The 27,048-nt window shown below is 33.7% G+C and overlaps 1 protein-coding gene across 4 annotated transcripts in view; it reads right to left on the bottom strand.

Moving 5' to 3' along the window:
• LOC126753589 (inactive dipeptidyl peptidase 10) overlaps positions 1–27,048 on the bottom strand; it is a 102,618-nt gene that overhangs the window by 74,660 nt on the left and 910 nt on the right. For 3 of the 4 annotated variants that reach the window (XR_007666174.1, XR_007666176.1, XM_050465142.1), the window contains exon 2: positions 26,665–26,984. The gene's annotated coding sequence lies outside the window, so the exon portion shown is untranslated. The remainder of the gene's footprint in view (positions 1–26,664; positions 26,985–27,048) is intronic. The other variant, XR_007666175.1, reaches the window with a different exon arrangement.

Here is a 27,048-nt window from a genome sequence, read left to right as displayed (position 1 = left end):
AGTAATATGCGTGGGAGTGTGTCTGTTTGTGGTGCGAAAAATCCATAAAGATTTCACAAGTAAACAAATTGAAGGCAATAAATGTTGGAAAATTAAGGAGAATTACACAAACACACAGATACAAATATTGAAATCTTTAGCAAACCAACTATAGAAATAAACATTGATATTCCCAAAACTTAGGCCCAATAAGATAACAAAACAGAAATGAAGACAAAAACAACAATTTCGCACATTTCGCTGACAACGTGACTCAAGCTTGTTTGGTTGTACCCTCGTAAATTTCGCAGACATTTTTTATTCGTTGCCTACTTGTAGGCGCAATTACTATGTCACTGCCTAGGACACACTCATTCAACTACATAGACTTCTTCATACATTCATACGCACATCACGCCATGTTGACGTTCACTCGACCATGGTAAACAAGGTTAATGCGCTGTGCCGCACTTTGTCAATTTGTTTTGGACCAAGTGCCAAATGCCAAACTCAAGAAAGTGAAAGTTAAATAAAATGTGGCCGGGGGAATTAGTGCGCAGTGTGCGTGACAGAGTGTGATCTGAGAAAAATGTGGGTGTAATTCAAACCTTATAACGTAATGAAACATTTATGGCAAAGGAATGTTCAACTGATGCGCAGAATATTAATAAAAGTTTTCAAAATATAACGTCAAAGGAATTTTAAATAATAATTTTGTATGTATTGTATGTATAGTCATGTCTCCATCCGAATGCTTCCTGTGTTATATATGACTGTAATTTAAAGCTGTCTTTAAATAAAGACTTTTTCAACACAAAGTGAATTACACAGTACATTTGTTGGGTCATAGCCACTAATTTGACCCTTGCCTTATGTCGGTATAAGAATATATATGCAAAGTTGGCTACTTACTATAATTTTCGACAAAACTTGTTGCGGACAAGTGTTATCTCGAGGCAAAGGTTCATCTACTTCAGGATTTAACTATGAGACTGATCATGAAATTTCGATCCAACCACTTCAACAAAACTTGCCCGTAAAAAATTTCGATTTATCAGTTATGTCAACAATATGAGATTTGTAATCCACTCTGTTAGAGTCGAAAAATTTATCTGCCTAATACCCTTATGTACACTTGCAAAGAAACTCGGGAGTGTTCAACGGGTGGCGCTCATCAGCATGTATGGTGCACTAAGGTCCACTCCAACCATGGCACTTAACGCCATTTTGAACATAGTGCCCATAGACATCGCCGGAAGGTGTATGGTCTTGAAAGTGGCTATTAGACTCAGAGAATCTGGGTTCTTAAAAGAACACGTAGCTGAACACTCGGACACAAATTACACACTTTGACTTCTTACCGCATCACTTAGATCATGCAGTCGTCAAACTGAACTCTGGCGGCTTCTTCCCTGCGCATATACCGACAAGGAAGCCGTTGAAGGAGAGAGGCAGTGAACTTCTTCACGGATGGGTCAAAACTTTGGGGGAAGGTTGGTGGAGGGGTCCAGCTTTAATGTAGTAGTAGATCTGCTGCTCCGGGGTGCAGCCATGTTCAGAGAAGTGGCCATTCACACAGATAGCAGAGCGACGATACTAGACTAGTTCAATTACAGTGCGTTCAGGGTTAGTCGAGGAGTGCCTAACCTCGCTATTAATGGCACCGAAAGTCTTTGTGATAAGACTGGTTTGGGTAGCGGGCCAAAGGGGAATCGCAGGAAATTGTAAAGCTGATGAGCTAGCAAGGTGATGCTAGCGAAAAAGGCACTTTAGAACTGCTATCGGTAGAATGCATAGAAGGTTTACCAAATTCTGGCGAATTTTTCAGTCTTGCAGTACCCCAATGGCGATATTGTGGTCTGATCCATCCAGCGAAGGTGTCTAAAAATGTGAAAACTCGTAACACGGTCAATGTCAAGGGACGGGACTACACCTGCTTACATTGAAAGATATTCTCTATTAAGAAGAGAGTAGAGTTCCCTGAACTAGCCGCCACCATATAATTGACAGTCGGTACCCGGATTTATATGCGGCCAATGCTTCCTGCAGAAGCCATATCTTTTTCTTATTCAACAGTTGAAACATGTGATCTCTTCAAGCAACACTCCACATATAAAAAGAAAACGTGCTGCTGTCGGAACAAACTAAAGCAGAGTTCGCCACCTTTTTTGAAATCTTGCAACCAACTCTACAACTGCAATTAAATCCGAGCATATTTTCAGTTCTTCGATCTGTGATGATCTGGAAATCAATTTGTAGGGGTTTTTGGGTATCAAAAAGGACTTGTCCTAGTTGTCTAAGTGAGAACCAGCGTTACTTTTGTTGCGAGGATCAAGCCTTCGACCTAACCCAACCTGACCGAGTACTTTCTAAAATACTTTCATGCATTATGAATGGGCGTTTAGCTGACTCTCCTCACATTTTCTCTCTCTATCTCTCTCTCTTTGAAGATCGTATTATATCTAACCTTCTTGCCATTTCTGCGCTCTCTACTAATTTTTGACTGCATATCTCACAATCACAGCTTTCTTTCACCAACCTTCGTATTCTGCACAATTAGATTCCTTTTTCTTCACAGCGACTAATAAATCCTTTTCCTCCGCAATTTTTGCAGACTACACCTCAGTTTGTGCTGGCTGTGACTGTCTACGGCGCAGTCCTTATGTGCACAACTATCCATAATTTACGCGAATATATCTTTGCTAGGCTCCGCCTCCATTTGTTCTGCTAGATAGTTTCCGTTTATTCTCAACTGCCGCTGCGGCCATGCAATCCAATTTGCAGTTAGTTCAGCTGCTGGACTACCAAGACGATGCACCGAGTCCCTTGGAACCGAATCACTCAGCTACGCGCTACTCGCATCAGCACCCAAATTACTACTTTGTTGTTATTGTTATTTATGTCACGCTGTGAGTTGTCCTTTGCAGAAATTATTGCATTTTGTGTGTTTGCTTTTAGGCTTTGCATGCTGCTTTTATTTTTTTTTTTGATTTTTTTTAGGTTAGCATGTGTTTTTTATACCCTGAACAGAGTGTACTCAGTTTGCCATGAAGGTTGTAACACCTTTAAGGAAGCGTTGGAGACCCGCATTGGAAAGTTATATAAAGGGTGATCCATTTCGAGATTCCCTACTTTTTTTTTATAGAAAACATACAGAAACACAACCAATTATCATTTGAAAGAACATTCCTTGGAATTTATTTTTATACTCTCGCAACAATGTTGCTAACGAGAGTATTATAGTTTTGTTCACATAACGGTTGTTTATAAGTCCTAAAACTAAAAGAGTCAGATATAGAGTTATATATACCAAAGTGATCAGGGCGACGAGTAGAGTCGAAATCCGGATGTCTGTCTGTCCGTCCGTCTGTCCGTCCGTCTGTCCGTCCGTCCGTGCAAGCTGTAACTTGAGTAAAAATTGAGATATCATGATGAAACTTGGTACACGTATTCCTTGGCTCCATAAGAAGGTTAAGTTCGAAGATGGGCAAAATCGGCCACTGCCACGCCCACAAAATGGCGGAAACCGAAAACCTATAAAGTGTCATAACTAAGCCATAAATAAAGATATTAAAGTGAAATTTGGCACAAAGGATCGCATTAGGGAGGGACATATTTGGAAGTAATTTTTTTGGAAAAGTGGGCGTGGCCCCGCCCCCTACTAAGTTTTTTGTACATATCTCGGAAACTATTATAGCTATGTCAACCAAACTCTACAGAGTCGTTTTCTTCAGGTATTTCCATATACAGTTCAAAAATGGAAGAAATCGGATAATAACCACGCCCACCTCCCATACAAAGGTTATGTTCAAAATCACTAAAAGTGCGTTAACCGACTAACAAAAAACGTCAGAAACACTAAATTTTACGGAAGAAGTGGCAGAAGGAAGCTGCCCCCAGGCTTTTTTTAAAAATTGAAAATGGGCGTGGCGCCGCCCACTTATGGACCAAGAAGCATATCTCAGGAGCTACTAGACCGATTTCAATGAAATTCGGTATATAATGTTTTCTTAACACCCTGATGACATGTACGAAATATGGCTGAAATCGGTTCACAACCACGCCTTCTTCCAATATAGCTATTTTGAATTCCATCTGATGCCTTCTTTGTATAATACGAGTTTAAACATTAGGAACCAATGATGATAGCGGAATAAAACTTTACACAAATACGGTATTTGAAAAATATGTAAATGACGGATAATGAAATCTCGATTATCACTTTACCATGCGAGAGTATAAAATGTTCGGTGACACCCGAACTTAGCCCTTCCTTACTTGTTTTTTTATCTTTTTTTCTTAAGCGAAGAAATATGGCACATTCATTTAGTCGCAGCTGGCGTTGGTGCTAGTTTTAGTGTTGCTGTTGTTGTCAGCTAGTTGCACTCATGCACACTCTGTTCTTCCTTTTTGTTATTGTTGTTTGCTGGCACTGTTGTCACAGTCATTTGTTGTATTGTATTTTATGTTCTTGTTTTGCCTCATTCTTTTGCTCCTCGAAGGACACACTACTCTGTCCGTGCGTCGATGGATGTGTATGTGGTTGTGTATCAGTGTTTTTGTAGCTGTTGGTGCCGCACTTTGCCAGCTGTGTGCTTGGTGTTTCTTTGTAATTTCTGTTGGTTTAATAATCGAGGTGTTGGCACTGCGCAGTAAGGCGGTATTGCCTCGACGGCAGATGCATGGACTTGTCAGAAATGAAATACTCACTTGCAGTACACATACAAATACGTACAAATGCATGCACAAATGTATGCATATACAGAAATATAAACATACTTATTCATATAAACACATTCAGTGCATGAAAAATGTTTCACATCAAAAAAATGAGAGCTCGTCAATCAATGCGCTTCAGGCTATGTATCTTTGTGTGTGTAAGGACACTATTAAAAGGATGTATTGGAATTTTTACGAGTCTTACAATCCGCTTCGATAGTGCTAATTGAATTAACTGTGTTTATGAAAGAATGAAAATCTTGTGAATCTCCTCAGAACTGCAGCAAACGTAAAAATAAATATCTCATTCCTGCAGTGAGGTCTCAAAGTCTTTATCTTCGGATTCATAAAAGGTATCAAAATTAGTTTCCTTGTGACATTTTTTTTATATTTTCGTAACTCAAATTAAATACAACAATAAATAGCATCTTTTAAGGCATTTTTGTCCTAATGTGGTCGTGCAAATGTACGGAGCCATGTGTGGAAGTTCACCCAACTGAGGAAAGTTCTCTGAGTGTCGTTCACGTGTTAGTGAACAGAAACGATTCTTATGGCTCAAGCAGCTCACGACTTCCGCGCTTAGTCCAAGCATCCTTTGGTTAGGATTACGCGCTGGTGTTGGAACCCGCCACGTAAAAATACACCCCTAATGAAAAGGACATAACAGCCTCGGATGGTGGTTTCATAACGATCTCGGCAAACGTATTAAGGATTACGATTTAAGGGCATTCACCTGAAATGTCCGGTGCCTTAATTGGGAAGGTGCATCTGTCCAGCTGGTTAATGTCCTTGTAAGAGTAAAGACTGGCAACACCGCCGTCTAAAAAGTTCGGTTGTCGGGATAAGGACAGAGCCGAGTAAATCCTTTTTGCATTTACTATAGTGATCATATAAAGGAGCTCAAATTCGGTGTGGAATCCGTGGTGGGGGAGAGACTCCTGTTATTTTCAGCCTCCATTATGAAACATCACCAAATTAGTTTAAGCTGATCGACTTCGCCTGGGCGCGAAATATGTTTTTCTGTAGTATTAGATTCCAGCATATGAAAATTTCTCAAGCTAGAGTCACCAACCAGATCGATCGTGTTGTGACAGACGGAAGAGCAAGCAACAGAAGCAAAAAACATACGTCCAAAAAGATTTGACCAAGGGCATATCACTCGCACAAAAAGCACCAGACAGGTTTATGTGTCACATTTTGGCGGCCATTAGCGCTTAAACAGGGTGTAGTGCTCAAACGGTATTAATACATATATAAAGAAGAAAAAAACGCTCATAGATATTAACAAGAAAAAACGGTTTATAATAGTTTTACTTTTGACTCAATCACATGATTCAAACATCTAAGTTGTTGATGGGTCTATGGGCTATGATGGGTCTTTCTCTAATAAACTAAATCTATCTGGTCGCTTAAGATGGGCTGTTACGCTTTAATTATAGATATCAACCACACATATATGTAGGATGAATGTGTACATGGCAATCAGCAAAAAACAAAAAAAAAAAAAAAATTAATAAGGCTGATTTTCTGGTAGAAAAACCTTCAAAACTTGAGCTGTTATTCCGATAGTGATAGCTCGATCAGGTGAACACATATAACGTGTGCTTGAGCAATATGTGGCGAGAGTATCAACTCTTTATTGGTTTTTTGTAGTTTGTCTTTTTTGACATATTCCTCAATTCATTTCGCTTTATGGCCAACTAAGCTACCAATTCACGCATAGCAAGTGTCGACAATAAAGGCAAGAGCAAACAACAAGCCAAAAATATAGCTAGCATACAACGAGAGCATTCAGTCTATGGCCAGTTGAACTATAAAGCAATTTTCGCCGCTCTTTTAGCAATTTTTGCTTTAACTTTTTTGTTTATTTCGCCCAGTGCGTTAATGGTCTACTCTGAAATGCGTTGAAGTTTTTATCTGTATTTTTGATACAACCCTGTTATAGCTTTCGATATATACATATGTATATGAAAGTATGGGTTGTCCATATGAACCAATTGTAATACATTTTAGACTATTTTACAATACTCTTGCAGCATTTTTGGTATTAAAGCTGTAAAAAAGCTTGTAAAATTTGTTTTCGGTTCTGGAAGGTAGTATAATCGAGTAATTTGTAACAGCAAAATAAGTTAACTCAGTACGGCTTATGAGATTCCATTAAATACACAGAAAATATATAAAGACGTATCATACCCCATAGACAGATCAACAACATAGGTGTTTGAATCATATGGTTGTGTAGTAAATCTATTACAGATCTATTTATTCCTGGAGAGCCAAGGCAAAAAGGGCACCTTTTTTAGCAGTTCTAGGGAGCGCGGCATCCGACGAAGCTTTCGGATGTGGCAAGTTGATGGCATGTGCTCAAACGTAAAATGCTATCTCCGACCTTTCACGCTTCCTCGCTGCACGGAACCTAACACTCTCCCCACTAATTCCAAAGCGACCATCTTCACTAACTGGCCGAATGAGTACATACTTGACCTTAATATTCAAGTTGGCGATAAAATTCTGACTGTCAATAAACCTAAGATTTTAGGTGTGACATTTGACAGTCTGGGCGCCTTTACTCCTCACACGACCGCGATAATTGCCAAAGCACAGAGTCGCAACAAAATCATCAAGTCTCTAGTTGGCGACACCTGTCCATTCAATTTCTGCTGGGGCGCTTTAGCAGAAAAAATGTCATCCTAAGAGCAACAAGAAGTCCCTTCTCAACTATGTCGACGACACAAAACAATACGCCGACCATACTTCGGACCCAACAAAATTCAGGCATGTACTGACCGCTATTCGCAGTGGGGACATTAACACCTTCACCAACTCCCTCTCAGTGAATGGTGTCCAGGTAGTCAAGCCACCACCCATGGTATTCGAAGAGCTCGAGTTGCCGCAAGAATCGAGAGTGATCCTTGCGCAGCTTCGTTCTGGATACTGTCGTAGGTTAAGCTCCTACTTAACCAGAATTGACCCTGACATATCAAACATATGTTTATATATAAAAACTACATTTTATAAAAGTAGTATCTTTTACTAGTAAAAAACGTATCTTGCTGAGTATGTTTTCAAAGCATTTGAAAGTAATGACCATAAAATTTTTACAAAATATAATTGAGCTGCGAAACTCATCTCATATGCAACCAAAACTTCCTTGTTAGCACCTTCTTAGCTTTTGACATTTAAAAGCTCGCTTGAATGCAACACTTTGTATCACTGATATTTATAAATTTACATTGAATACTGCACTTAACTGTAATGTAATTACAATGTGGTTACATACGCACTCGCTCCATTTGAAGGGTGCATAAAAAGCTTTTTGAAAAGTTTCTTACTTACATATCTTCATATATACCATGTGTTTTATTCACATTCTTTCTCTCCCCTTTACTTTGTCAGATTTCGTTTCAGAAAATTACAGCAGCTTATTTTTCCGTCGAAAGCAGTCAAGGGAGGGATTGCGAAAAATAATATAATATACAAGGTGCGTTTCAAAATAAACAGGACTTTAAAAACAAAAACAGAAAAAATGATTTTTTCAGTAAAAGCAATTTATTTTATTCAAAATAGTCTCCCTCTGCTTCAATACAGCTTTTTGCACGGTCCAAAAGCATGTCGAACGAGTGTTTTAGCTCGTTGGCCGGTATGGCCGCCAGTATGCCGGTGCAAGCCTTTTGAATGGCCTCTACGTCTGCATAATGCTTTCCTTTCATGGGCAAATGTATTTTTCCGAAAATGAAGAAGTCGCACGGTACAATATCAAGTGAATACGAGGAGTGGTTATTGGTTAAAATGCGATTTTGGTCAAATAATCGTCCTACGAATATTGGATTCTGAGTAATTTTTGGTCGTCAATCAATTTGTGCAGAACAAACCGTGCATACACCTTTCGTAAGCCCAAATGTTCGGTCAAAGTGCGATAAATCGATGTTTTGGAGATGTTCAATTCCATTTCCATGAATTTCAATGATGATTTCGACTGATTTTTTTTGATGAATTCACGCACAGTTTCGATGGAATTTCCGGTGATCACGGATTTTGATTGGCCCACTTGTTGATCGTCATTTATGTCTTCACGACCACTTTGAAAACGTTGAAACCACTCGTGCACTCTGCTACGAGATAGGCAATCATCGCCATAAATGTTTCGGTAAAACCAATTTTCAAATTTTAAAACAAAACTTAATGTTGGCTCTTTGTTCGAAGCTCATTTTCGCACCGATAACACCAACATACTGACACTTAAAACGCAATAACTTCACTTCCAATCAATGAAATGTCATGAAATTTTTTCTGGACAATCGATAAAGATAGCAGATTCTAACGCTACAGTCGAAATATAGATGGCGCTATCAGGGGGCGCTAGATTCAAAAAGTCCTGTTTGGAATGCACCTTGTATATATATATGCATATAGTATATATGTACAGAGCAGAAACTTTCGTAGAGCTATCTCCTTTTTACAGACATGCGAAGAAGTCAATGAAGTTATTTTAAGGTTTTGTCAAAGAAAAATAACTTTTTAGTTAAGCCATAAGTACAATAAATGGTTTAGAAAGTTAAGGTAGTCACTAATATCTTCAATCTTAGGGGTTACATGGGTTTAGGGGTTTAAAAAAATATTTTTTTTTATTATATTATTAAAATCCGAGTAATAGTTTCGGAGATGCAGTCTTGAGAACTTTTGCGCTCGAGATTAGCTAGGCTATGTGCGCCGCGTTTAAACGCGTTTTCCTCGAAACTGTATTGTCGGTTGGCAATATTTCACGAAAGCTACTCAATCGATCCTCATGAAATTTTACACAGCTCATTGAGGTACAATTCTTAGACTTGGATAAACGATTTTTTTTCGATTACTACTATTTGAAAAAAAATGTTGCGAAATTTTCACTGAAATTTTAATTTTTTTTGTAAAAATGTCTGCCAAAAATCCAATTTTCAGTGTTTTTTCCTTCGTCCAAGTTTTAAGTTCAGGTCTTAATTAAAACACGTATTTTTTCAAATATCTTTAGATATATTTAGATGATCCTGTAAGGAATTAGCCTACTAACGCGGGCGCGTATTCCTTTTCCGAGTGGTCACCTGGCGTCGTTGAGTTCAAAATATTTTTTTCTAAAACTTTCAGAATTTTTACACTAATAGTGTATGTTTGTAACAGTAGAAATTTCTAATAAATTATTTAATTTTTTATATCAAAAAAAGGCTGCTTTCAACCGAGGAAACCTATGCAAGTTCTTAAAATTATGAATTATATAAATTTACAATTAGTGAAAATATTTAAAATTCAACAGAATTCAATGGAGCAGTACTACTAACTATTTATTTTACTATAATTGCATAGTATTCTCTCTGGTCTATGACAGTATCACAACACTAGAATAATTGTCCATTGGAAGTGTAAAAGGCGCCTGAAATGAACCAACTGCAGCTAAAAAACTCCACGCATTCTGCGAAAGACCATTAACGTACTTTGCGCCAATAAAAAGCCGACTGTTGAACTGCTGAATAAAAAATCGCTTGAAAGGCATGCGGAAATTGTTTTATAGTTCAACCAGCCATAGTTTGAATGCGTTTGTTGTTTGCCAGCCATTTTCCTGCTTCGTTGTCTGCTCTGGCTGTGTTGTTGGCATATTCTGTTCGCGAATCAGCCGCTTAGTTGGCTGCAATGAAATGGAATGTGTAGGAAAAAGTGTTGAAATTCGTAGTGAAAGCTCGACTGTAGTTTATTTGAGACTATTTGATGAAAAATTGCAATTGCATGCTTACGTATATACCCAAACAAATATCGCAGTAATATATTTACGTTCATATATTGGAACATGAGTTTTCGGGTTTCAAAAAAGCGCCTTTTTTATTATCTTATTAAATTCTAGAATACCTTTAGAATATTGTCCAAAAATTTCAATTTGATCCTAGTAATAGTTTCGGAGATAAAGTCTTGAGAACTTGTGCGCTCGAGGCTAGCTAGGCAAAGTGCGCGGTCTTTAAACGCGTTTTAATCGAAACTCTAATTTTGTAGTCGGTTGGCAAGATTTCTCGAGAACCACTCAACCGATCTTCATGAAATTTGACACAGTGCTTTGAGATACAATGCTTAAAGACTTGGCGAATAGATTTTTTTGATTTCTTGACTCTACTTTGTTTGACAATGCGTCAAAGACGGAGACCAGCAATGCGAAAATAAGACATATTTACAGTCTTTCCTCGAAAAAGGCGAAAAAGCAAGCCAAACTGTCAAAAATGAGTCTACATATGGTTCTCATTTATAAAATGCATAGTTACTGGAGATAAAAGTATGTTACTTGCGACAATATCAAGGGGATAAAGTTGTGGTTAACAGCGCAAACTGCTATCAATCTAGGACCGTTAGTTAGTGGTTAGTAAAGGAGGAGTTGCTATATGCTTGATAGGATGGGAAATAATCTACAATGAGCTGCTCTCCTATGGCCAAGCTATTAATTCTATTCTTTTCTCTCAACAGGTGAACCATCTGGAGCAAATTATTGCTCGCAAGTATTTGCTTTGGAATACAATTCGCCTTCTGAGTCGTGCTCACAACACACAACATATAGATAGTGGCGAGTCAAATGCTTCGGGAGTTTGGTTGGGAGACTTTTGTGTATTTACCTTATAGTACTAACCACCCATCAAGTAATTACTGCCTATACCTGCCTATGATGAGTGAGTTTGCTAGGATAAACCTCGTCTCAAGATAAGCTTTTGATAGTCGACATGGTTTTGCCTGTAAAAACAAGGGCTTCATTGGTAGCTTATTGGGTTATGAAATTACCTTCAAAATGGCGCCAAATTATCGAACAAAACGGTATATATTTGCACTTCATTGAATCATTCTAAGTTGCGTACAAGACCTTGAGTTGGATCGGGCAGCTAAATCATATAGTGCTATGATAACAGCGGTTCCGTTAATTGATCAGCTTCCTGAAGAAAAAAGATCAGGCGGACGAGGCTTAATAGACTCAGTTCGTGATGCTAATTAAAGAAAGTATTACTTATCATGTGTTATATGTTATATGCACCCAATCTGTCAATTAGTGCAGTACAAAAGTGTTTATGATATATAGTATAGGATCCCAACTTTCGCTTCTGCGTATTAAAAACTTTTGAAAAACTTTGGGAAACTTAACATAGTCTATTCATCGCTATAAAAAAAGAAATAAACAGAGAACCAACTAAGCAATATAATGCAAACGCCGGCACTGAATTGTTAATAGCGTGAGCGTGTGCGGGAGTAAGCAAAGCACTTCAACTGCAAAAGATAACTGCAAAGTTGAAAATTTAATTTCTGCAGCCATAAAAGAAAGTACATTAAATAGCAAAGTGTTCAAAGTGGCTCACATATACATATATAGTACATACATAAGTGTTGCATACACCAAGTCTGCTATTTTGGGTAAGTGCTTTTTCCACTACACTTTTTTCATTGTTTATCTTGTGCTTGTTTTTGCCTTCACCCACGCACGCACACATTTGCATAGTTACTAGAAACGAGTAAATGAAAATTTTGCATGCCACATTTCATGCCACTTGCCATGTTGCACATACAGGCAGACACACTGCGGTTTGGCTGCTTGCCCGATTGCCGCCGCAGCAGCTGTCAAGGCGTAGATTGACTGACACTTGGCATGCATAGCAAAAAAAAAAAGAAGACAAATCGCCAAAAGCACCGAAAAAACATGTTTAATGTAGCAATAAAAATAATGCAAAATAACGGCATTTACATATGCGCACAATGCCGGCAATCTAATAGACTGCAACTACGCGCGCCATTTTAGGCTTTCAAAAAACGAGCCATATGAAATAATTTGCCACAAAGTGGCAGCCACAATGAAAGCTAACCACAGTGACGAGTACGAAAACGACGACCAAAGACGACGTTGACATGAATTGCCAACGACGACGAAATTTGCATAGGAAAAATGAAATTTGTAAAGCGTAAAAGTGGGTTGAATGGAACGGAAAACCAGTAGCACATGACTTGACAGGCAGAACAAGCGGAATTTGGAAATCAAGTGGCAAGTATACGTACATATACATACAGTGTAGACTAAAAATATGCGAATACCAAATTTTCACTCGCAACTCAAGCTAAAAGCAGCTAAGGCAGCGATGAAGCGCATGTATGCACATACATACATACATATGAAGAGGCAGATATATATGAAAATTCGTTATCTCTGCATATTTGTAGCAACATTTCCGTTGGCGTTGTTCCGTTTTACCGTATCTGCATATATCTCCTTCCGCCATTGTGTCAGCCTGCTCACTTGCTTCTGCCGTTGCGTCAAGCGCATGTTTGCAATATACAAGTTGACAGTTTCACTTGCTACACTAATATCCATTGCTGTTGCATGTAAAAAAATAAATGTTTACACATACACACTCTCACACATATACAAACGAGTTTAAAAAAAGTTAGCCGCGTGTGAAAAGCTGCAGATGTGTAAGGCAAGCAATTCAATTTTAAAGCATTTGCATGTCTTATATACACATACACTTAAAAGTTTGTAGCTATGTGTGTTTTGTATAACAATTTCGTTGACATCAAAGCTCTTTGACATTTACCTTGTTTATCCGCCCACAATTTAGCATTGCGCACAATTTATAATATATCTTTTTGCTTTAACAAAGTGGAGTGAAAAACGCAAGCATTGAAATTTTTTTTGCTGTTATTAGCAGCGTTAATGGTATTTACCGTTATCACCACAAAATTCGCCGAATACCAAGTAAATGTCTTCATAATAATGAGCTCTCCTATATTATGAGGTTTATCTGCTAAGTCTTATTATATTTAGTGCAAAATTTTTGTAAGTGAAGCGTATGAGTACCGTGCATCCTAAGTATTCGCTGTCTTCAGCTAAGAAAAGAAATAATAAAAATAAAATTTATTCAGTTAAAAATGGAAATAAATGTTCAGTTTATCTCTCTTTAATAATTATAATGCGAATAACTTTCATTACCACCCAAAAGGTATGACTATTGTCCTACATTGCGTATGAGTAACTTTGTTGCCAAGCTAAAGTAATGAATAAATATATTATAAATAGTTAATTAAAATAGCGCAAATTTCAACAACCTAACATTAACGTCTGCAAAAAACTATTAATTCCTGCACTCAACTACATTTATGAGCTAAGTTTCTTCATTTCCTGTATGCTAAACGTTTCGGCGTGCCGCTGCGTATGAGTAACCTGAATGAATATGCTGTCCTTAGCTAATGAAATATTCGATCCTCCTACTTTAATAATCTAAATATTAACATCTTGTTCGTCAGCGCCAAGAAAATGTAATATGTGATCAACAGTACGTATAAGTAACTTAAGTTCTCAGATCCAAGAAAATGTAACAAGTGAACAACACTACGTATGAGTAACTTCATATACAAATTTTTATAATGAGTAATGATAACTTTTAGGTACCTATAGTAGTTTAGCCAAGTCGCTAAAGTAGTAATGATGATTTGATTTTCTAAAAAATACAGTAACCAATTTCTGATTTCATTCTGAGCAAAACTCAAAGGTGATCTAGGAGAGATTTGTGCGTCGTTGGTGAAGGTGAGCTTTAAGAATCAATTTTTTTACAAAGTTACTTCCTTGTTATGAAAACTATAAATAAAACATGAAAAAATTTAACTTTTGCTGTACCGAAGCTGTAATACATTGCACTGCATTTCTAATAGCTTAAATAGGTATTATGATCTTTACCTTGGTTACAAGGGTCATTTTGTATGACAGTCATACACTATATTGATCCGATCGGAGATTATGGTGCTGTCTTCAACCATAAAATGAAGAAATGTTCCAAGAGCTATTGGACTACTATAAGGTAATTATAACCTATAGTGATACATGATAAATTTAAAACAGAGAACTTAAAAACTGAGAAACTAGAAACATATGTACATCCATCCTCACTTTCGTGTGCGTACATTAAACATTAGTCCTTGACAATAACATTCTTTACTCTCGCCCATGTACATACATATGCACGTTTATGCATACAAATGTCGTTTTGCTGCTTAAAATGAGTTTGCCATGTCTTTTTATATTTACAGTTATTGAAAATGTTTGTCTTTCCTCTTAAATATGCTACTTTTCTGCTGAGTTTTCAAGGAAAGCGCTGAGCCTACATTTGTAGGTAAAAATGAATTTTCTTTGTAATAAGGATAGTTTAGCTCAATATTACGGCTGATCAATAGAACAATATGAATTTTCTTTAATAACGTGATTTATTCGAATTTTTTTTTCACTTTTGGTTGACTAATTTGTTAAAAAATATTGTGCAATAATTTAACTCAATCATTTTGTGGAATATTATTGAACAATAATATACCGCAATAATTGTGTTTAGTAAGAATCCGCGCAATAATTTTGTTCAGTATTATTGCACAATATTTTTAATAATTTATTTTAGAAATTTTATTTTTTTCTGTCTTAAATTGTATAAAATTTTACTTATCTCAGAAAAAAAAAACAGAATTTTGATCTGTTCTCATACTGTAATATATTTCTGTTGATTTAAAGTTATCGATCAATATTAATTGACTGGTTTGCTCGATAATATTGTGGAATAGTATTTTGTTATAATATTGTGCGTATGATAAATTTGAAATTGGTAACTTAAAAACAAGAGGAACTAGTTACAGTATATATATATATATACATATATATACATATGTATATATAGAACAGACATACGGACGGGCATGATAAAATTTATCTAGCTCATCATTTAGTCACTATTAAGCTTTCTCCCAGAAGCTTTTTGGGTGTTATAAAATTAACCCTGTTCAGGGTATAATGAAGTAAAATTTTTGGCGGAACTGATAACTCTGTGCATACTTGAGAAATTTAATAAAAAAATTGGTTTTTAGATCGATGTGCCATACGTTTTAAGAGTGGTAGGAAGACAAAAATTTCAATATCTTTGGAATGATATGAATGTACAAAAATTTTTTTGCAAATTATTAAAGGGGAATATTTTCCTTGTTGTGTCACATACTTTTCATTTTTTAGCATGAAGAACACTTTAAAAATTTCAATTGTTTAACCAAAAATTGTGTAAAATATTATTATTTAAATAAATGGATCGTGAAAAAATATCTATAGTATAGCACGACCATTTTTCTTTGACTTCACAAAATTTCATCGATTTATCTCTAGTAGTCTATGAGAAAATAATTTTACAATTTTATAATGATCTAAATTTCAACCTTCAATAACTTTAACAAAAACAAAAAAATTTTGAAATATTTATATCGCGGGGTATGCGTCTGGTTCCCTTCCTAATGAGCTGCTAATTTTCAAAATCGGTGATATTTCGAAATTTTCGTGGACCATTTGACGTGGTTTGACCCATATGCACATATGTCATTAGGTATAGTAGGAATGAGATACGAACATTTCGAAATAATGTGCTGTAACAAAACAATAAAGGAATTTAAGTGAATAGAAATGAGGCACAGGAGTCATTTTTTGAGAAAACTTGCAAAGTTAAAATTATTCCAGAATTTAATTTAATTAAATAATATTTTTAGTGGGTGTTTTTTGAAAAAAATTATGAAAAAATAAATTTTTCGAGAATATTTAAAATTCCCCATCTTATCTTTTATTTTCAGGTTTTTAGAGTATTCAGTTCAATGGTAAGTGCGTAAAACTTTGGAGATATTATTATAAAATTTCTTAAAATGATATAAATGAATATCAATCATAGAGAGGGGGTAAAGACTGACTATGAACACCACTTCCGTTTCTGGGCATGACCATTATCAGCAAGAAAAGACATGCGAGTAAAGCGAACTAAAGTGCTTATGGTTTCATCTTGAAGAAATGTACTTAAATAAATTTTCGGTAGATTTTGTAAAAATTTAGCTTCACAAAGATCCCGTGGACAATACTCTGTGGCACGTTACTAAAATGTGCTGATTAAAACTATATTAATACTTATTTCGATTATTTCTTATATAAATATTTACTCTAGCTAAAGTGCTTATAGTTTCATCTTATGTAAAAATATGTGTAAGCCTGGGGATTAGCGATTTAAACAGCACAAATTAAGATAACTAACCGATATTTCTAGCCAGTAAACGGCTAAGCATATTATGAAATCAAACCATAATTAATTTCGGCGAGCACCGAAAATTCTCCATAGCTTATACTTACGCACAATTGTGATACCCTACGCATAACTGCTTATCATCACTCACAAACAGTAACAAAGCATTTTAATTAAAACTAAAATTCAAAAACAGAATTATTTAATCGAAAAACTTGTGTAAGATAAACTTGCAACACGCCATGAATGCGCCAAATTCAATTATAAAAGGAGCGCGCGAACAATGAAAGCCATCAGCGATGGCAAAACAATGTAAAGCCAAAAAACACAAAGCGCACAGAGAGAAGCGGCAAGAATGAGTGTGGCAGAGAGAGAATAAGTTACAAAAGCAGCATAGCAAAATATTAAAGGAAAATATTTGTAATTTTTATTCGCAAAGAAGAAGCAGAGCAGTAAAGCAAGCGAGAGAAGTAAAAGCATAAAGTTGCAGCGAAAGAATAAAATTGCAGTGAAAAAGTGATATTGCAGTGAAAGAATGAAATTAAAATTGCTGGCAATAAAGTGTAAAAGGTGAATGCAACAAGCCACTTGTGCGATTTGCCGTGTCGTTTGAATATCTGCTGCTGGTTTCAGCCACAGCTCAAAGGATGCAAAATAGGTTAAGCGCCGAGTTGAAGGAAATGTAATGAAATAGAGAATGGAATGAAATAGAAAATGGAATGAAATAGAAAATGGAATAAAATAGAAAATACAAGACAGGTTGCAGTGCTTTAAGTAATCAACTCAAAAGTTGTGAGCTCATAGAATAAGTAAGCGGATTGTCGCATTGCAACAAAGCAGCTGCAAGCAACAAATGTTTTTATGCGAATGCAGAAGCGATTTGGAACTGTTTGTGACTCCCTATAAGTAGTTTAAAGAAGATAAAGCAAAGAAAGTGATGATGATAATTTTAACCAGCTACAGATATGAGTAATAAATACTCTAAGGATTTGTGTTTTCTGGGAAATACAAGCCAAACTGAGCCTACACTACAATAAGAATTTTGCAGCTCAGAATTATAGCTGTTTATAAAGAGATATATGAATTTGCTTAATAACGTGATTTATTGTTATTTGTTCAAAGTTCTCCATCACTTTTAGTTGACTAATATGTTAAAAAATATTGTGCAATAATTTAACTCAATAATTTCGTGGAAAAATTTAATTCAATAATATTCCGTAATAATTGTGTTCAGTGATAATCCGCGCAATAATTTTTTTCAATAATATTGCACAATATTTTTTAAATAATTTATTTTAGAAGTTTTAGATTTAAGCTACGTTAGATTAGATAACTAGATGTTCGTGTGAACATGAACAATCCCACTTGGATTACTAAAGACGTTTGACCGTTGTGGTGCCCAAAACTCATAAGTACGGATCAGAACCATCGCCGCAAATCTACAAAGCGCCTAGAGTCAGAGACAAGTTTGTTGAGCTGCGTAATATCTACTCCAGCCAATTCGCCGGGTGCGTAGAAAATACTTGAATGGCAACCAAGATGATACAAACTTGGTATGGTGAAAGGAGAAAGTCTCTTTATGTTTCCAGCTGTTTTTTTCCTACAACTTTGACAAGTTGCTTACTCCAAAATATATATTTAAAATTTCGCCCAAATGTAGGCAAGATTTTTGGTAGTTTTCGAAGTATCTTAAAATTTTTTTAAATTTTTTAATATTAAATTTAAATTTTTAATAATTTTTTTTAGTCTTATTTAAAAATATTTTTTAACAAAAAAACAAAAACAATTTTAAAAAAATTAAATGAAAATTAAAATCTTAAATAGTTAAATGTGATTAATAAAAACAAAATTATTAAATAAAGATATAAAAAAATAGTTAAAAAAGTAGAAAAGAAATATCAAAAACGTTTTTATTTAATATTAAAAAGTTTAAAACGAATTTTCAGTTACTTAGATTTTCTATATTAAAAAAAAATTAGATAAAAATTAAAAAAAATTATTAAATAAATAAAAAAAGTTAATAGCAAAAAGGATTTCAATAAAAACAAAATTAAAAAGAAGTGTTAAATAAAAAAACAATTAATAAAAAGAAAACCTAAAAAACCTTTTTAGTTACTTAAGTTTTTTTTTGTTAACAAAGCTTAAATAAAGGTTAAAAAGTTTAATGCTAAAAAAATTATTTAAAAACTGAAAAGAAATTTAATAAAAACAAAATTATTAAAAAAAGAAAGTTTGAAATATTAAAAAAATAATAATTAAATTAAATATTAAAAAAAATTAAAAATTAAAGGAAGTGAAATGCTTCGAAAGGCTAATGAAACGATCCTTCATTCAGTATTTTGCTTCTTAAAAAATTTAAGGACACCTAAATGCGGGCAGCACCTTTGAAAACAAATTGAACAAAGCTTCTTTGTTATAAAATTAAATATTGGGGTTTGAACCTCACTCATACTGAATCAGTATGATTCATTTTCCTCTTCATTTATACTGCCGGCTCAACGGCTTTCAATGTATCATAAAAATAGTATAATTCAAAGGTTCGCCTAAATGTAGGCAACTATTTTTACATTTCAATAAAATTACGAAAATTTTCACTAAAATAAGAAGTGCATTTTATAATAAAGTAAATTTTGTGTTTTGTAAATAAAATATACTTCATTTACTCTGTTGTTGATGAAATAAACATAATACATAGTATGTATGTATGTTCAAAGTTGAATAATAGTGCTGCCAGTCTTCTCTATTAATTTTAATTACTTACATGTCTGATCAGTCAATCATGTTTTCTTTAATATTTCGGTTAATTTTAACAGATTTTCTATATGACATGGCAATAATAATATTTAACGCAATTTCAGCAATAACAGTTATCAGAAATTTATCATGGCCAAATGTAGGCAATATTTTTATATTATATATTATATTATTTAATTTTTTCATTTTATTTTATTCTTATTTCGAACAAAAAGTAAAATATTACACCTTCTTAGCATCTGTTGCTAATTGTTTTAATTTTAATTATTGAAAGTTTTAATAAACTTATTTTAATAATTTAACAGACTGCCTAAGTGTAAGCAAAATTTTTCGATTACAAATGAGAATCAATATTTAACGACTATTTCTCATATCAGACTTTTCTGATTGAGAGAGAGAGCACTGAGTTCTTTGTAATGTATTCTTTTTTGACTTTTAAAATACACATTTATTTTGACATTAAAAATCATTAGCTAAACAATGGCGACTAAAAAAGCAGACCTTCAAAAAGTAGACATTACAGAGGCGTGCCTTAGTTCCTTCAGAATGTCACTCATACGCACCGTCTACCACAAAAATCTGCATTCTGTTGCTTGTGAGCGCACATAATTTCACTTAATAAATATACACTAATCAGATCTGTTTCTCAGACAACACTTAAGTGGAGACAAAGATATACAGTAATTGATGTCAAGGAAATTACTATAATTTAGCGCACAGCCAGCGCGCTGAGATAATGAAAATGTAAGCATACAAGCAAATATATACAAGAAATAAAGTATTGAATATTTTGTTTCTTGTACTCAGACAACTCATTAAACCCAACAATTTATGCCATATTTTCGGTGTCGTGGCTCTACTTCTGTGCCTCCCTTTGTCAAAGCAATTACGCCCAGTAAGACCGGCAATTACAATATTTCCATCAAAACCTTCAGTTGCATAAATAACCATTTAAGTAGGCGGCAATCAAGAAACTGACATGACATTACAAAAACAACATCAGCAGCAACAGAAATAACAACCTGTGCTAAGACTGCTGTCAGCCACTGACATTCACTTGAAGCGCTCCATTCAATGACACGGGTGTTGCCTTCGCGTCACTCTGACTTAGTCTCATGCTAATGACATCGTTTTGCCTCGTTTTTTCTGTCTTTTTTAATTTTAATCGCATATGTTAGCGTTTGGTATGTGCTTTTCCGCTTTCATGCTTCTGAATGTGTGTGGCTGCGCCAGCAATCATGTCTTCTGTTCTCCTTAACCTTAGCCTCAGTTTCGAGTGCCAACATTAGACGACGGCACTGGCATATTGTCCTTGACAATAACATTCTTTACTTGTACACATGTACGTATGCATGTGTGTGGGTGTGAGTGTTTTTGCATACAAATGTCGTTTCGCTGCTACAAATGTGCATGCCATGTCTTCTAATATTTACAGTTATTCAAATTGTGTGTCCTTTCTGCTTTATGTGCTACTTTTCTGCTGAGTTTTCAAGGAAAGCGCTGAATCTACATTTGTAGGTAAATATCTTCATATTTTGTAATAAGGATGTTTCAGCTCAAAATTACAGCTGATTCATAGGGAGATATGAATTTGCTTTAATAGCGTCATTTATAAGTTAATTTGTTAACAAATATTGTGCAATAATTTAACTCAATATTTTTGTGGAGTAGTATAATTCAATAATATTCCGCAATGATTGTGTTTAATAATAATACGCGCAATTATTATGTTAAATAATATTGCACAATATTGTTTTTTAATAATTTATTTAAGAAGTTTTGGTTTTTTTTGTCTTAAATTTCTTTAAAATTTGGCTGATATCAAGAAAATATTGCTCTGTTCTAATATTGTAATATTTTGCTGTATATTTAAAATTGCAGATCAATAACAATTTACTGATTTACTCAATAATATTGTTGAATAGTATTGTGTTAGTATATTGCAAATTAATTTTATTCAAAAATATTGCACAATATTTTTAAATTATTTATTGATTCTTCATTGTACCCTATATTAGAAAAATATTGATTTGATTTCATACTGTAATATATTCTGATTGTGCAATCGTATTGTGTTATAATATTGTGAAATAATTTTATTCAATAATATTGCACACTACTTTTTAATAAGTTATTTTAGAAGTTTTAGTGTTTTTGTTTTGTATACAATTTTGACTGATGTCATTGCTGCTTATTTAAATTGAGTCGAACAACCGCTGTCTTTTTTCAGTATCTTTTAGACTTGTACAGCCGAGACTTCCAGTTATTCCTCTGTTTTTTTTTTTAATTGGCCATAAATATTGTTTTGTTCAATAATATTGCGCAATATTGTTGGTCAATAATATTAATAAATTATTTTATTCAATACTATTCAACAATACTTTTTAAGTACTTATTCCAGAAGTTTTCTGCTCAATAATATTGTGCAAATATGTTACTCAATAATATTGCACAATTATTTTATTCAATATTATTTAGCAATACTTTTTAATGAATTATTTCAGAAGTTTTTTGTCATAAATGGTTTGTAATTTACACTCAATTACTCATTGTAACAGAGAGATAACGAAAGTATGGAATTCACTATTTTTAAACAATCAAGATTACATTTAACATTTGTACATCCCAGGCTACAAGTATAACCTCTGGGAAGCAGAAAATGAGTTTTGGGGCTTCTGGTGCCACGGAGAGTTCACACAAATCATTTTTTTTTTTATCAAATTGGAAAACTTTGTAAATTACCTCTTTCACCATTGAGTTCTTCGCTAGAACTGGGTCGATAATTATTGAAAGCAAAAACAGTTGTATTACAATGAACCCATGGGAACATTACAAAAAAATAACAAAAATAATTTATGTATTTCAGATCGGAAAACTAAAGGGGAAAAATTTTAAAAATTTAAAATGGTTAACTCGATTCCCGCCAAAACATCGAGTTCTATGGAAAAAGGTTTAACGGCAAAGTTTGGGTAATACAGAGATCTACAACATTCAACTTTCACATAACCTCAGGGCTAACTGGTCATATATTAGCAGACTGGGAATACCATACAACGATTCTTAAAGAACCTGTAAAACTTAGATGGAAGAAGAGGTTAAGTACATATTCTATGCGAATGCAAGGCTATTTACGGGAAAAGAATCGCTACTATCCGACGAGGAATTCAAAAATGCTGTACTTTCTTTGAGCATGTTCATATTATTACCTCATTTTAACTTAATATCGGTAAAGGACACTCATATAAAATCATTTTTTTTTTTAATTCGGTAGACTTTATGTAAATCTTATTTTCTGATGGTATAAAACATACTTGGTAAGTTCCCTATGAACTTACAAAAAAGTAAAAAGTTAAGAAAAAAAATATAGAATATTCAATATATTGATGTTACTTTTTCTACAATTTTTATTTGTTTTTGCAAAAATATGTATACCCAATACGTGCAATATCATATAAAACGATCCGACTAATTGCAAAAACTCAAAATTATTGTTCGCAAAATTTATCTCAAAACAACGTCATAAGTGAATGACTGCTGTCAGCATGAAATATGCCGCAAATAAAATTCTACATAAACAATATTTTCATTGCTTCTACCGCTTACGTCATTGCCTTTGAAAAATTTACGCGTAAATACACAACTTTTCAAAGTTTATACGCAAATGAAACTTGTTTATTTGATTTGAAATAATGAATGAACATTTTCTTTTAGAAATTCAGATTACTATGAATGAACAAATGAAAATGTAGACACAAAGTACTTTCTGTGTTAAGAACTTGCTCTGAGTTATTAGTATATAAAATGTACAGGTGGGTGTGAAAAAGCGTTTTTAGACTTAATTTGTGTTTAGTGCCAGTGTTTAGTTTGCTGAGCGAATATCATTTGCGTTTAAGAGGGAACGTGCAAACAATTTATTATAAATTATACATATATTGTGAGCAAAAAATAGTAAGACTTTTTAATTTAAATTTATTATTATGGTTGAAATTATTCAACAAAGAAGGTCTATTAAATGTTGTGTGCGGATTGACACAAATTATTCAAAGAGGGTCGAGAACACGTTGACGACGAACTATGTCCTGGACGGCCATCAACATCAATTAGTGATCAACAGGCCAATAATAATAAAGGAATTTGTGCTTGAGAATCCATGATTATCGTTAAAATATCGGAAGGATCAGTGAAAACCATGGTTATGTTGACTTATGTGATGTTTACTTCGATTATCAGAGTGCATCACACGAATTCCTTCTGACAAGCCAAGCTGAAATCAATGAATAATATTTGCTTCTTTTGTGTGAAGCTGCTTCAAAAAAGAGGCTAGAATTATAAGCTTACAACATCGGTTATCATCAACTTGCATAAACTTCTTGAGCTTTTCGCCAAATTTTCAACCAATATCGTGGTTGTATCGTGCCACAATCACTGTATTTGCCTAAATTTAGCTCCTTGACTTCTGGCAATTCAGCAATCAAACGACCGCTCAGGTGAGGCAGTTTTGAGTCAATTGAAGACATTGAATTCTATTCCGAAAATTGGCTTTAACAACTGTTTAGGGAATTTGAAAAATCATTGGTACAAGCATATTGAAACCAAGAGTGATTAGTTTATAGGAGACGACGTAGATTTTGAAAAATAAAATAAGAGTTTGAAAATTATGAACGAACAGTTACTAGTTTTTGCTCATAGTAGTATAGGTTGCTATAAAAATAAGGAGATATGAAAAAATACATACAATCACGATTTCGAATTTTTGATTTCAAAATTTTGTATTCAAATTTATATTTAATTTTTTTTCTTACAAAAATGGGATTAAAAATTGGATAGTAAAATTGAAAAAACTCCTCAAATCGGAATTAAAAATTGGAAAAAAATTTTCAATTCAAAATTAAAAATTTAACGAGTCCAAAAATCGAATTAAATAAAACATATACAAAAATTTTTTTTTTAAATCCAAAGCTGGAATGAAAATTGTTCGCCAAAGATTTTCATATTTGTTATTGAAAAACTAGTATTGGAAGTATTTGAGTGGAAATAAAAAAGAAGGTTTAACTATTTTGCACTTTTATTAAAAGAGAGCTTTAGAAAGACAACCGAAGGAGACAAACACGATAAAATTTAAAATTGAGAAACATTATTTCTTAGTTTATTTATAAACTAGTATTTAAGAACTGTGCCGAAACGAAAATTGCACACAATGTTTTATTTACGACTTAACGGATTTTATTAATTTTTGCTTCTAACTTTTTTTTAAATAACAAATAGAAGTATTTTAATCCACTTTTAATTAAAACTAGTAAAAGAAAAATTATTCTCTTAATTTATGCTGAATTTTTCAATTCCCTTCATTAAATTATGCACACCTTTTATTGTAACGGCACGACTTGCCTTTGGCCAGTTTTTTTTACATTCGTCGACGTTTTCGACAAATCGATGATTATTTTTCACGTTCCGTTTGACAATTAGCCTAAACTTCTATATTGGAAGATTCTCTTTTTTTAACAAAACTGACATTGTTGTCCTTCAACAAAGCCAACGAGGAATGACTGAGGTGTACTGTAGTCAAAGCGGGCCATAATAATGTTGATATGGTGTGTTTCTTATAAAATGTTATAAGGCAACGGTTTAGACACTCCTTCTTATAATTGTCGGCCGATATAGTACCTTTTCTGAAAAATCGATTACTCTTAGGGCCGCAAGGGCAAATAGTCTGCCAGATGAGTATTTTCTCGCCAAATTTTTCTATTACAATTGTTGACACTGACTGGTCGACAGCACTATCTTTTGGTTTCGCATAGAATTGGGGATCTGGTAGTGTTTTTGTGTCTATTTTTACATATATTTCATTGTTCATTATATAGCACTCAACAGAATCTTTTAGATCGTACATCTTCCCTAACCTTGATTTCTCTATTTATTCTTTTCGTTCTCTTTTTTTGGGAATCTTATGTTTGTATAAGCTTCTAAATTATTTCTTTGCTTCACTCTTTGTATGACAGTAGCACTGGTTTTAGATTCTTTCACCATATCGCGCACAGACATTGATTTGTTTTGGTTTATTAAGGCCAACAACTTTGCTTTAAGATTTCGATGACTAGAGCCTTTTTTTTCTCCACTTTTTAATAAATCTTTTAGAGAACAGGTTCCCTTGAACTTTATTATAATATTTTTCACTCCACGTACCGTTAAACCGTTTTTCTAGCTTTCTGTATGAAATGTTTTTTCGGTGAAGTTATTATGTACAATTTGCCTACGCACGTGTCTTTGATTGGAGGCATCGCGAAAATAATGTTACAAATGACGGAGAAAGAAAAAACGATAGAAGCGGAACTTATCACGCTTTCTAACGTTACCTACCGCAATGTGATCAAATGGCTACTTGTTGAGAAATATTGAACTGAAAGTGTGCAGTTTCTTTTCGGTACAGTCCTTATTTATTTTTAGGCATTTTTCCAACAGATAGTCTGAATTAAAATTTTAATTATAATAATTATTTTTAATAACTTTTATGCTATAATGTTTTTTTTTATTTTTTAAGCCGATTTGTGTATTTAAGATTTGTTTTCCGATATTTTGGATTAGATATTTAGAATATTTTCATTTGTTTACATTGTTTAAAAATTATAAACATTAAAAATCTAATTAAATTTTTTTTTATTTAAAAAAATTATTTTTTTTTATAAAATTTTTGTGTTTACTATTTTTTTTATTTTCTGGGCCGATATTTGTGATTAAAAAAATTAACTAAATTTAAAACTATGTTTAATTGAGATTTTCGGAGTTATAAAATAAGAAGAATTTAATTTAAATGCTTATTGCTTTTCAAAATACTATTTGCAACTGTCTATTATATAATTAAAACACAAAAAAGTACTTGAATTTTGTTAAAAAAATGTTTGAAATTATAATTTAATTATAACTAACATTTATATACATATGTACATATACACATATTTTTTGAATAAAATTGTTAGATTTTGTATTTATTTAGTTTTTCAATTGTGTTGAAAAAAGTTTCAAATTGGAATATAATTATATATACACATATTTTTTTTTTGCAAAAAAAAGCTCATTAGTGTAACAATTTGATACACAACACAGAATTGGATCAAAAGAGGAGGCGCAATTATTCCACACGACTTACCACAATTCGTCGCACACGTGTCATATTGTCCTAGTTGGCGTTAATCACTTCCGTTGTGTTCGCAGAATAGCTAATGTAGGACAACAAACGATAACAGAGACTGCTGCTATTGTTTTTGTTGTGGTTTTGCTTTTCTTTTTTTAAACCAATATTATGCTCCTTTCACTGATATTTTTATATACTTTTATTATTTATTTGTAGTTGTTGTTCTTTTTTCCTTCTTTCTAGTGACCACTTTCAAAGAAATATATAAATATAAATTGTTGTATCTTTCCAAGCGCCACTTCGTGCTGTGCACTCTGTGTTGCTAATGTGTTCAGCTAAATAATAATACAAGGGAAACAAATATCACTCATACGCCGTGTACGCCTACAAATAAATCAC

This window comes from Bactrocera neohumeralis, chromosome 3 (genome assembly GCF_024586455.1).
Source record: "Bactrocera neohumeralis isolate Rockhampton chromosome 3, APGP_CSIRO_Bneo_wtdbg2-racon-allhic-juicebox.fasta_v2, whole genome shotgun sequence".
Lineage (NCBI taxonomy): Eukaryota > Metazoa > Arthropoda > Insecta > Diptera > Tephritidae > Bactrocera > Bactrocera neohumeralis.
Note: the sequence above shows the minus strand (reverse complement) of the source record. Positions and strands in the feature narration are given on the sequence as shown.